The sequence below is a fragment of the Mauremys reevesii genome, linkage group 4, assembly GCF_016161935.1.
Source record: "Mauremys reevesii isolate NIE-2019 linkage group 4, ASM1616193v1, whole genome shotgun sequence".
Lineage (NCBI taxonomy): Eukaryota > Metazoa > Chordata > Testudines > Geoemydidae > Mauremys > Mauremys reevesii.
In genome coordinates this window covers 47,143,022-47,155,484 of record NC_052626.1, presented here as the reverse complement: position 1 = coordinate 47,155,484, position 12,463 = coordinate 47,143,022, and the positions used below count along the sequence as shown (strand labels likewise).

Sequence of the window (12,463 nt, the reverse complement as noted above, 5' to 3'; positions counted from 1 at the left end):
AATACAACATGGTTTTACAAAAAGTAGATCATGCCAAACCAACCTGACCTCCTTCCAGAAGGTAACAGATTTTTTAGGTAAAGGAAACGCAGTGGATCTAATTTACTTCAATTTCAGTAAGGCATTTGATACAGTTCCATATGGGGAATTATGAGCTAAATTGGAAGAGATGTGGATCAATATGAAAACTGAAAGGTGGATAAGGAACTGGTTAAAGGGGAGACTACAACAGGTCATACTGAAAGGTGAACTGTCAGGCTGGAAGGAGGTTATTAGTGGAGTTCCTCTGGGATCAGTTTTGGGACCAATCTTATTTAATCTTCTTATTACTGACCTTGGCTCAAAAAGTGGGAGTGTGCTAATAAAGTTTGCAGATGACACAAAGCCTGGAGGTATTGCCAATACAGAGAAGGACCAGGATATCATACAGGAAGATCTGGATGACCTTGTAAACTGGAGTAATAGTAATGGATGAAATTTAATAGTGAAAAGTGCAAGGTCATGCCTTTAGGGATTAAAAATAAGAATTTTTGTTATAAACTGGGAACTCATCAGTTAGAAGTAACAGGAGGAGAAGGACCTCAGAGTATTGGTTGATCACAGGATGACTATGTGCCGCCAATGTGATATGGACATGAAAAAAGCTAATGCGGTCTTGGGTTGCATTAGGCAAGGTATTTCCAGTAGAGATAAGGAGGTGTTAGTACTGTTATACAAGGCATTGGTGAGACCTCCTCTGGAAGATTGTGTGCAGTTCTGGTCTCCCATGTTTAAGAAGGATGAATTCAAACTGGAACAGGTACAGAGAAGGGCTACTAGGATGATCCGAGGAATGGAAAACCTGTCTTATGAAAGGAGACTCAGGGCAGGTCTACACTAAGGGCGGGGGTCGAACTAGGGTACGCAAGTTCAGCTACGTGAATAGTGTAGCTGAATTAGAAGTACCCTAGTTCGAACTACTCACCCGTCCAGACGCCGCGGAATCGAAGTCCGCGGCTCCAAGGTCGACTCCGCCACCGCCGTTTGCAGTGGTGGAGTACTGGAGTCGACCGCGGCGCTTCCGGAGTTCGAACTATCGCGTCCAGATTAGACGTGATAGTTCGAACTCCGAGAAGTCGAACTCACCGCCTCGACCCGGCTGGTAAGTGTAGACTAGCCCTCAAAGAGCTCAGCTTGTTTAGCCTAACCAAAAGAAGGCTGAGGGGAGATATGGTTGTTCTCTATAAATATATCAGAGGGATAAATACCAGAGAGGGAGAGGAATTATTTAAGCTCAGTACCAATGTGGACACAAGAACAAATGGATATAAACTGGCCATCAGGAAGTTTAGACTTGAAATTAGACGAAGGTTTCTAACCATCAGAGGAGTGAAGTTCTGGAACAGCCTTCTGGAGCAGTGGGGGCAAAAGACATATTTGGCTTCAAGACAAAGCTTGATAAGTTTATGGAGGTGATGGTATGATGGGATAGCCTAATTTTGGTAATTAATTGATCTTTGACTATTAGTGGTAAATATGCCCAATGGCCTGTGATGGGATGTTAGATGGGGTGGGATCCGAGTTACTACAGAGACCTCTCTCCTGGGTGTCTGGCTGGTGAGTCTTGCCCACATGCTCAGAGTTTAGCTGATTGCATATTTGGGGTCGGGAAGGAATTTTCCTCCAGGGCAGATTGGCAGAGGCCTGGGCGGGGTTCGCCTTCCTCTGCAGCATGGGGCACGGGTCACTTGCTAGAGGATTCTCTGCACCTTGAAGTCTTTAAACCATGATTTGAGGACTTCAATGGCTCAGACGTAGGTTAGGGGTTTGTTACGGGAGTGGGTGGGTGAGATTCTGCGTCCTGCATTGTGCAGGAGTTCAGACCTAACAATCATATTGGTCCCTTCTGACCTTAAAGTGTATGAGTCTATGAAAGAGTTACATCAGGGTGAAGATGTGGGTCTATCATTCCAGATGAGTGACACTTGGCAGGTAGGAAACCTCCAAGGTTGTCATGAAGGTACAGATCCTGCTCCTACTGAAGTCAAGGGCAAATCCCCCATTTATTTCAATAGGAGCAGGTCTGAAATAATCACACACTTGAAAGATGGGTTGTTGTCTTTTGACTCTTTGCTTTGAAAAGTACAAATCCCAGATAACCAGACTGGTGCTTGGTTAGCACTGTCCTTTAATAAAACAGAGAGAAAAGCCTAGTTAAACACAAGAAACATTGGCAGATGTCATGAAACATCACTACTGTATCTCATGTATAATGTGATTAATTTGAAAGTTATTTTCTAGTAACCTGTTCTTCAAAAAATGTATTTTTGGTGGCATATCAGTAAAATAATTTAGTCTCTCTGTATTAAACATGCCAGCTTTTGGGTTAATTGCATGAGCACAATAATCAATTAATAAATGTTAAGCAAACAAGGGAAAATCAGTGAATTAAAAATTACTAAATTGATTCCAAGTGCAGATAATCCAAGAGACAGCCATAATTCTTCAGTATAGACCTAAGAATAGGAATCTTGTCTCAACAGTTCCTGCTCTCCATTTGTCCACACCTGGCATTTAAAACAATGCAGTTTTATTATGATTTTTACAAATAAATTACTATCCGTAATCTAATTTGTTACATTAAGTGGATTACAGAAACAAATCATACATAGTAATCCATTTGTCGCTGTCAAGGAGAAGGTCAGAACTTTTCAAAGATCATTCATCTCTACGTGAAATAAAAGTTGGCTTCTCCAAAAGAAACCAGATCCTCACCAAGTGGACCACAACTGATTGGGATGCTCTACCAACTAAGTGAATCAGAAGTTTTTATAATATGGCTGGGTGAAATGCTCATTGCAACGAAATTTTAACCATAAAATCTGCTTGATTATGAGTTTCTGAAAATTTCACAAAATTGGAGTCATTTTGACAAAATGCAGTGTGAAGTACATTTCACTTTCTGGACATTTATGAAAACTTGGAAAGCCTCTTTCACTCAAATTTATATTTGCAAATTCTGAAAAAGCTGAAAGAAGAGAATATGATGGCGCTGTATCCTTACAAGCCACAGTGCATATAAGCACATTGCTCATAGCACACTGGTCTGGGATCCTGGCACTCCTGATTTGTTCCCAACATTGCTACTGATCATATTTAAAAATGCTTTGTATGTCTATATCAATTTACAACGTTATGCAATTGTGTCTGACAGCTACCATATAAAGCAGGTATTTATAATTGCTGCCCATTTTTCAGAGTGGGGAACTAAGACCCAGAGAGATTAAATGGTTTACCTAATATCACACAGCTAGGGTGACCAGATAGCACGTGTAAAAAATCGGGACGGGGTAGGGGGTAATAGGAGCCTATATAAGAAAAAGCCCCAAATATCGGGACTGTCCCTATAAAATCAGAACATCTGGTCACCCTACACACAGCTATTTTTTTTTCCAGAACCAGGGTCTCAACCCATGTTTCCTGAAGGCCACACTAATGTCTAATACATTACACTGCAGTACCCTCTTACTAACAGCACCAGACAAATCCCTCTTTGGCTATGGCTACATTTGCACTTCAAAGCGCTGCTACGGCAGCGCTGCCGCGGCAGCGCTTTAAAGCGCTAAGTGTAGTCAAAGCACCAGCGCTGGGAGAGAGCTCTCCCAGCGCTGTCCGTACTCCACCTCCCTGTGGGGAATAATGTACAGCGCTGGGAGCCGTGCTCCCAGCGCTGGGGCTTTGACCACACTGGCGCTTTGCAGCGCTGGAGAGGGTGTGTTTTCACACCCTGCTGCAGCGCTGCAAATTTGCAAGTGTAGCCATGGCCTTTGTGTCTCAGGTTAAACATGTGGGTTTAATTATGCTTATTTACTTACTCTACCTGTGGCTATGGACACTGGGTCTGACAGGGATCGGTTCTTGGCCCTACACTATTTAACATTTCTATCAATGACCTGGAAGAAAACAAAATCATCACTGACAAAGTTTGCAGATGACACAAAAATTGGGGTAGTGGTAAATAACAATCAGGACAGGGCACTGATTTAGAGCGATCTGGATCACTTGGTAAACTGGTTGCAAGCAAAATTTACGTGTTGTAATATAGCTAAATATATACAGTTAGCAGCAAAGAATGTAGGATGTACTTACACGATGGGGGATTCTATCCTGGGAAGCAGAGACTCTGAAAAAGATTTGAGGGTCATGGTAGATAATCAGCTGAACGTGAGCTTCCAGTGAGAACCAGTGACCAAAAGAGCTAATGCAATCCTGGAATGTATAAACAGGAGCATCTCGAGTAGTAGTAGAGAGGTTATTTAACCTCTCTATTTGGCATTGGTGCAACTGCTGCGGAATACTGTGTCCAGTTCTGGTGCCCACAATTCAAGAAAGGATGTTGATAAATTGGAGATGGTTCAGAAAAAAGCCACAACAATTAAAGGATTAGAAAACATGTCTTACAGTCTAGACTCAAGGAGCTCCATCTATTTAGCTCAACAAAAGAGCAGGTTAAGGGGTGACTTGATTACAGTCTAGAAGTATCTGCATGAGGAACAAATATTTAATAATGGGCTCTTCAGAGAATGGTATAACATGATCGAATGGCTGGAAGTTGAAGCTAGACAAATTCAGACTGGAAATAAGGCATAAACGTATAACAGTGAGAGTCATTAACCATTGGAACAATTTACCCATGGTCATAGTGGATTCTCCATCACTGATAGTTTAAATCAAAATTGGATTTTTTTGTACAAGGTATACTCTTGTAATTGTTTGGGGGAAATTGTAAGGCCTGTGCTATGCAAGAGGTCAGACTAGATGATCACAATGGCCCCATCTGGTTCTGGAATCTATACCTTTATTCTGTGCATTTTCAGATTTCACCTGTGATAAATGTCCTTTCCCTTATTTGACAAATGAATCATAGAATCATAGAATATCAGGGTTGGAAGGGACCTCAGGAGGTCATCAAGTCCAACCCCTGCTCAAAAACAACTAAATGGCAAATTGGAAACCCAGGGAAATTGTAATTTGTCTACTAGGAACTGGTGTCTGGCAAATTAGGCATAGGCCTGGGAGTGACGAGATCTGGGTTCTGATACTGTCTTGCTGTGTGACACTTGGGAATTTTACTTCATCTCTGTGGGGCTCAGTTTTCACATGCATAAAATGGACGCTGTGCACCTGAATAGTTGCCTGGATTCTGAAGGCATAAAGTCTACTAAGACTGGCAGCCTGGAGCCACAAAGTGGTCACTGTCACTTGAAGAGGGCCTATGGCCAGACTGGGGGCAAGTGCACGGATTCAGCTCATCTCACTTGGAGTCCTGGCAGGAATGTATAGCTATTCTTCCCAGGGAGGGCAGGTGTGCAGTCAGTGGAACTTGTGCTATTCTAGGAAAAACAAGCAAGCATTAAAACAAAACAGTTTTTTGCTTCTGTGAGCTCCTGCAACCAGAGGCAGATTAAGATAAGCTTGATTGGGCCCTGGGCACAAAGAACCCTGCCACCTCCTCACCTCCACTCCCCCCCCCCCTCACATGGCCCTGCCTCCTGGCCTTGCCGAAAGTCACGCTGTGGTAAGAGCTGCCCACTGAGGCTGGGCTGCTGTGGGGAGCCCTGGACCCTCCACCTGTCCTGGACGGCAGGAACATGGGCCGGGGGCTGCTCTCAGGCACCCCAGCTCCTCGCCCAGGGCAGGTGGAAGGTCCAGGGCTCCCCACAGCTGTCCAGGCGGCATAGAAATAAATATGAATGAAAATAAATGGTTCAATGCACTAAAAATGTGGCTATCGTAAAGTTGTCATCTTGTCAATACATTGTTTGGTTTTGAATTAATAACCTTGCTGATACTTGTGGCAGTAGTTTTGGAGCCTGTAGTTTCAGGTGAGTGAGAATGGACAGCTGCAGCTGTCTGTACACATACTACAGCATTATGCCAGAGAACTCTGCCTAAGTGCCAAATATTGTAATAGCTGAGACATGAGTTTTTTTATTAAAATGGTATTGTCTATTGGTAAAGGTTGGAGACTGAGAGTCAGGACTCTTGAGTTCTCTAACTAGCAGTGATACTAGATGCACTTTGTGCTTGACTGCAGGCAATTCACTTAACCTCTGTGTGTTTCACTATACCCATGTGTAAAATGGGGGGAAGGCGAGGGATTGGGGGGTAGTGGGAGGGAGAGGGGTTCAGGGGGCCAAGATCTGCGCAGGAGGGAAGGGGAAGGAGAGGAGCTTGGAGTGTGGGGGGCAGCTCTACACAGGAGGAATATGCTTCGTGCTTATGCTACTACAGCTCCTGCATCTGTCTGACCAGCGGGCAGGGCCTTAAGGGGGAGGAGGAGCAAGGCAGCGGAACCCCGGGGGGAGGGAGAGGAGGAGCAGGGGGCAGAGCTGGAGTTACAGCTTGCAGGGGCCCCCCAATTGGCTGGGGCCCTGGGGCATGGGCCCATACGGTAATCCGCCACTGCCTGCAGCAAACCGATTAGCACAAGCAATAAAATCACAGTATTAATGGAGTTAGAACAGTGGTTTTCAAACTTTTCTATATCGTGACCCCATCTTAAAACACAAAAAATTGAGATCCACCCTCCCAGCTAGTCACAAAGCAAGAGTCTGCTGCCTGTGACTCATCCATGAACCTTCCCATGACCCTTTTGGGGGTTGCACCCCACCCCTGGTTGAAAAACCATGAGTTCGAACACACACACACACACATTATTTTAATTGAGGCAAATTTTGGGAATCCATTTCTTTCTTTACAGAAAACAGCATGTTCTACCCTTTTTCTATGTGTGGGGAAAATACATTAATATAAAATATTTTTGTTTTATCTAGTCCTTGCTTGCTGTGCAGAGAATCACCTAAGGTAATGGTTTGGCTGCTAAGAACTACATCAAATAAAATCCTTTATTTCTCCCTCCCATGATAGAAATGCAGACAATGCTTCTGAAGAATACGTATTATTGGTTATCTTTAGTGCAGTAAGACTGCATTGCCAATGACATATCTGATCCTGGCCAACTTTTTTTTTTAACCTTTTCACCATCTTTCAACTGCAGAAAGATGGAGCCAGCCATGTTTTTGAACCAGTCCAGTAAACCTTTGCATTGTAGCAGATAATACAAGAGACCTTTTTGCAAGTTTAATTTCATATTAAAAGAACTGTCAGAATCTTGGTATGAGAAGCGGCTGGTGAGATTGTGTGCATGGGCAGAGTTGATGATTGCTTCATTAGAACTCTGCACACTTCAAGAACCAAATGCTTTCAAGTTTCTTTAAATGGTATTAGGGAAAAAAATATCCTCGAGGCATTATTTTTAAAGGGGACTTCAAACATTCCCTGAGAAAAAAATACAACACTTTTGAACACCATGGGGTTCGCAGGGAAAAATCTTTCTCACCGAAGCTGTAAAACTGGAGCCATCTTTTGAGTCTGATTTAAAATAAGCGTTGGCCACAAATCAAGGTTATTTTTTAGATGCAGACGAAGAAAGAGTCTGAGGAGCTCCAGATTCCCAGCTTACACCAGCAATATTTAGATTCTGCAATAGATAATTTAGATAGGAGTTAGTTATGTTAGCTAATTTTTAAACTTAACCATGTTTCTTGTTTATCCATGGAACTCCGCATACAAGTGAATTCTAAGCCTTGCTAGAAACACAAGAAAATCCTTGGTTCTTAATCTTTTGTATTGTACAGGCCTTATTTCTGCAGTGGGAGTATGTAGTAACCTTCTTTTAGATATTTGAGAGTGTAGATTTAAAAACAGCTGTGTAGCAAGTGGCAGTGTAAGGGTAAATCTGCTCATCTTGAATCCTTCAGCAAATGGTCTGCTCTGGAGGTCATATCAAAGAGATTCTTCTTCCAGCTTAAACCTGTCTTTTCTAAATAGATCTCAACCTGAGCTCATTTAATACATTGATGTCTGGTTTTTTAGTCATTATACTTGCTGTATTACATATCAAAAGGACTCTTGAGAAATTCCCTAGACTTGATAATTCTAATTTCTTATGTATAACTACTCTATATTCACTCTGAGGACTGCTGTATTGTATGCTAAACCATGAATTGTAAAAATTGATCCCTTTGTATGTAGGTTTGTATTAAATTGAGATACTTTATATTTTTCCTGTTTGTTGCCACACTTGGGTTCCTGGTGTCAGTTTGTATTTGGCTGCTTGAGCATATTAAAGTTTTGCTAGTGCTTATGATGTTCTTGCCAAGAGCGCTCTTGCAGCAATCTGCACTAGAACAGTCTTTGTGCCAATTACTTCACAAATATTCTTTTTTAAAACCAATTTTTCATGGCTACTATTTCAGGTTGCACTGTGGTGATTTCAATTTTAATTTTTTTCTTTTTCTTCTTTTTTTTTGTAATGTTGATCTTCTTGAAGTGCTTATTTGTAGGCTTTGGAAGATGAAAAAGTACTGCACTGCTGACAGGCTGAGTTGTTATTAAGACATCTAAATAGGAAAAGGGTTCAAAGGTATTAAAAATAAAACCTGGCATGTCGCATTACTAACAGCACACACATATTCAAAGAATACATTTTAATAGTGGAATGTTTGGTCTTCTATTTATGGTTTTGATCATGAAATTGAATAGTTTTATAATCCCAGCTGTAGTAGGCATGATTACAAAATGTTGTGATGAATGATCCCCAGAAAAAATATGTATATTAGATTCCCATAGATAGTTTATGCTATATGGCTGATTTCTTTAATAGCAACTCTATATCACTTTCTATTGAGACAAAACCAGGATGTTGTACAAGTCCAATTAATACAAAATCACACCAAAGGAAAGAGCACCTACATTGCTGTGACAATGAATTATAATGTATTTCACAATAAAAAGAATGAAGTCTATTCTTCACAAGAGGGTGGAGAACTGGACTATATCAGGTAAAAGGAAAACCAGGTCTCTTGATCCTGCAACTGTTATTCACACAAATAGTCTCAGTGCAGGATTGGACCTCCAGATCTAATTCTGAGATGCAAACAATAAGCATAATAAGAATATATGTGTATAACAGTATACTATGCAGATAAACAATGAAAGCTAATATATTATCCTATAATAAAACAATGCAGATGCTGTTACGAAATAGAATGAAAAGTCAACATTAAAATAGGGCACCTTAATATTAATCTATTACTATATAAAATTTTGATGTCAAAATATATTATTATTAATTATCCTTAAACTACCTCTGCGCTGCTGTTCATTTCCCAGATCTTTATGACTTTTCCCATTGAAAAACAGCCATTACTTTTACAATGGCAGCTTTAAGAATTGTTTCTTTATTACACTCTGGGCCCAATTCTTTACTCACATTGAGAAGGAGTAGCTTAGTCTTCTGGTATTCCCATTCATCCAAATATGACCACACAGAGGAAGGAACGTCTCAGTGTGAAAAAGGAGGGCAGTGTCAGGCCCTTAATCGTTTTATTCATAGGATTTTCATCATTCCCCCCCATATATTTTATTATAATAAGCAACTGTGTGGTGCCTGGTTAAATTAATAATCAAAGGTGTTAAAGGATGATTCTTTTATCCATTTTTCCACATGTGCAGTGTTTTATTGGGGTAAAAGCCTGGATTTCTTTTCTCTGTAGGTTAATTATTGGTGTAAATTCTTCTTTATCACAATAAATTCATCTACATTTCCTTTTGGAAAGTCTACAGGTCAAATTCTGGCTAAGGCAGGGGAAGTGGCATAAAAGCAGTCTTGTAGGCCAATTGCTCCTTTTCCTCCACTAGTAAAGTTCACCCTCTTGCAGTGGAACCGGTATGGTTCCAGGGGAACTCATTGGGGGAATTCTTGTGTAGGGGCCAGGGACATGTCCAGAGTAACCACTGCTGTTCAGATGCATTAATATGTCTCCTGTGTAGATGGGAAGTGCTGTATAATATCTCCAAGGATGAAGTAGTGGCCACCATGCCTTTAGTTATCCCAGAGGGGTGTGTGAGTTACTGAAAGGAGAGGGAAGGAACTGTAGTGTCTCAGAAACCACTGTGTGATAAACGTTGACTTTTTAAACACAAAATACACCCTGAATCCAGACATGTTAACAATTTCATTTTAAACCCGTTTTCTGTTTTCCAAGTGAGTTTGGCAGGTGTATATGAAGGGATTGCAGCTACTAAAGAAGAATCTGAACTAAAAAATATGTATTTGTTCAGTATACTGTATGTCCTACTTGAAATCGGACTTGTGCTTCAATGGGTCCTGAAGGCCACAACTTCTATGGTTGATAGATAAGGCTCACTCAGTATTCAATGTGAATAACATTAATAGTGAGCTTGCTGCACCCAGTTGCTAAGCTAGTTGTATAGGTTCATGGACTACCTGCCTGTCCTGTCCTATTATTTCTATGTGTGTGTGTGTGACAGAGAGAGAGAGAAAGAGAGGGAGAAGAAATATTTATATATATTAAGAAAAACACAAGACAACTGGCCACAAATAGCAGGAAAAGGTGGAATGATCTTTAGGTTTCTGGTTTCTGTGAGCTTTCTTTTCCCAGTCTCAGGACAAACAGTCGTATCAGTTACAAAGGCATTGTAGTCATTGTGTCCATTCAGGTCAGGAAAGGGCTTTACTACTTATATAAAATGTTTAGTAAATTGTTATGTGATTATTTAAAAATAAGTGCTAATTTTTAAAAAAAAGAATAAAAAGACGTTTGTTTAATTGTAATTTTGTAAAAATACTCTATGGTTTACTTCAGTGGCTCAAAATAAGTGTTCATGGTTTGAAAGAATTGCTGGCCTACAAAAGATAGAGTATCATTATTAGAATAAGCAAAATATCAGCACTTGTGCACACACTAACTAACTGTGTGTTAATTGGGTAAGTGCATGTGTTGGTTGACTGGTGAGACACCGAAGTAGTCATGTGCATGTGCATTTAGCCATTTTATATACACAGCTACCTATCTTTGCACACAAATAAGAGTGCACAATAGCTCTGCAAGTTTTTCATACATGATCCTCAGGAGAAAATTTGGTTCTAAATGATCGCATGAACACCCAGAAATTAATACCCCGTTAAGACAAATAGCCTGAGCTGACACTTCTGTCAATGGGCTGGTTTAAATCTGATGGCAAACCAGGACAATGATTTACATATGGAACAAAAGAGATAGTTTGTAACTTTCTTTTTAATGGAAGTTTAAGTTTTTGAAGAACATCGGAAAATCTGAAAGGTGAAATTCACAGATTTTTCATGCCTGCAGGTTTTTATTGCCCTGGGTAATACGTGTCCTTACTCCTTACATCACATATATGTGAAAAATAATAGACATAATATTTAAAGATGTCTTTTGATAAAGAAAATCTTTCCATCTCTAGAGGTGAGATTTAGCTCTAAAGTACAGTGAGCAAGTTCCAGATGTATTTTTCAATTACTGGGCTTTCCTTTCCTTAAGTATTGACAGAGGGAAGGTTTTATCAAGGTCTTTGTGATGTGCTTGTTTATAATGAGTAGACATTAGTAGAGCACATCTAAGTGCTTATTGCTAACAGATGACTAAGAGGAGCATATGGCAGGGAAAAGAAATATATATTTGTCCAAGCATACTCATCATCAACTGTGTTTACATGTAGTTACAACATCTTGCACATCCATTCTCGTATCAGAGAAAAAAAAACAAAAGCAAAACAATGTGTTTTTTTTTAAATATGTGAGTGTCAGGTAGAGTTAATTTAGAATACTTTTTAACAAGAGAATTACATTTTTCAGTGCAGAAGATTTTAATAGGGTGGTTTTTTTTTTACTGCTTCATCTTGATGCCTTTACAACATTATACTTCTTATACTCATTATATATTAAAAGCCCTACTGTAATTAAATGTTTTTGGGTTCACACACCTGTGCCTTTAAGTTGACGTTTAATAGGACTGGATGACACCATGAGCAATAATAGAGGTGGGATGAGTTTATGCCCTGACCTGTATTTAAGGTCAAATGCAGATCAGGTCACAAGCGAGGCTCTGTTTGGCAGGCTTATAGGCCCCTCAGATCAGAATCACCAAACAGTTTGCAGCATCTTCTAACAGTCTCTGATCAAAACAGATTCTGGACTAGAGACCTGATCCAGTTACCACAGACATTAATGGGAGTCTTACCATTAACTTCAGTGCACCCCATTAACTTGGGAAGTGCACCGACAGAGTTTTGGGGGAAGCTGCACAGTGATTAATGTAAAGAATGTAGGCTAGGTTTACACTGCAATCAGAGAGGTGATTTGCAGCATGGGTCAGCATACCTGCATGGCTAAAATAGCAGTAAAGATGCAGCAATACGGGTGGTACAAGCCTGTCTGGGGACGTACAAAACAGTTTATAGTTCCACTTAATGTTCATTAAAGTCATAGTACTTCGTATAGGACGTTATGGTCTGCTGCTGTGAGATTGATTGGACCAGGGCTGCCTAGAGGGGGCTGGGGGGGGGGGGAAAGTGGGGCAATTTGCCCCAGGCC

The 12,463-nt window shown here is 40.6% G+C and overlaps 1 protein-coding gene across 2 annotated transcripts in view; it reads left to right on the top strand.

Annotated features, from left to right (window-relative positions):
* NPAS3 (neuronal PAS domain protein 3) overlaps positions 1-12,463 on the top strand; it is an 811,595-nt gene that overhangs the window by 752,971 nt on the left and 46,161 nt on the right. The window lies entirely within an intron of this gene.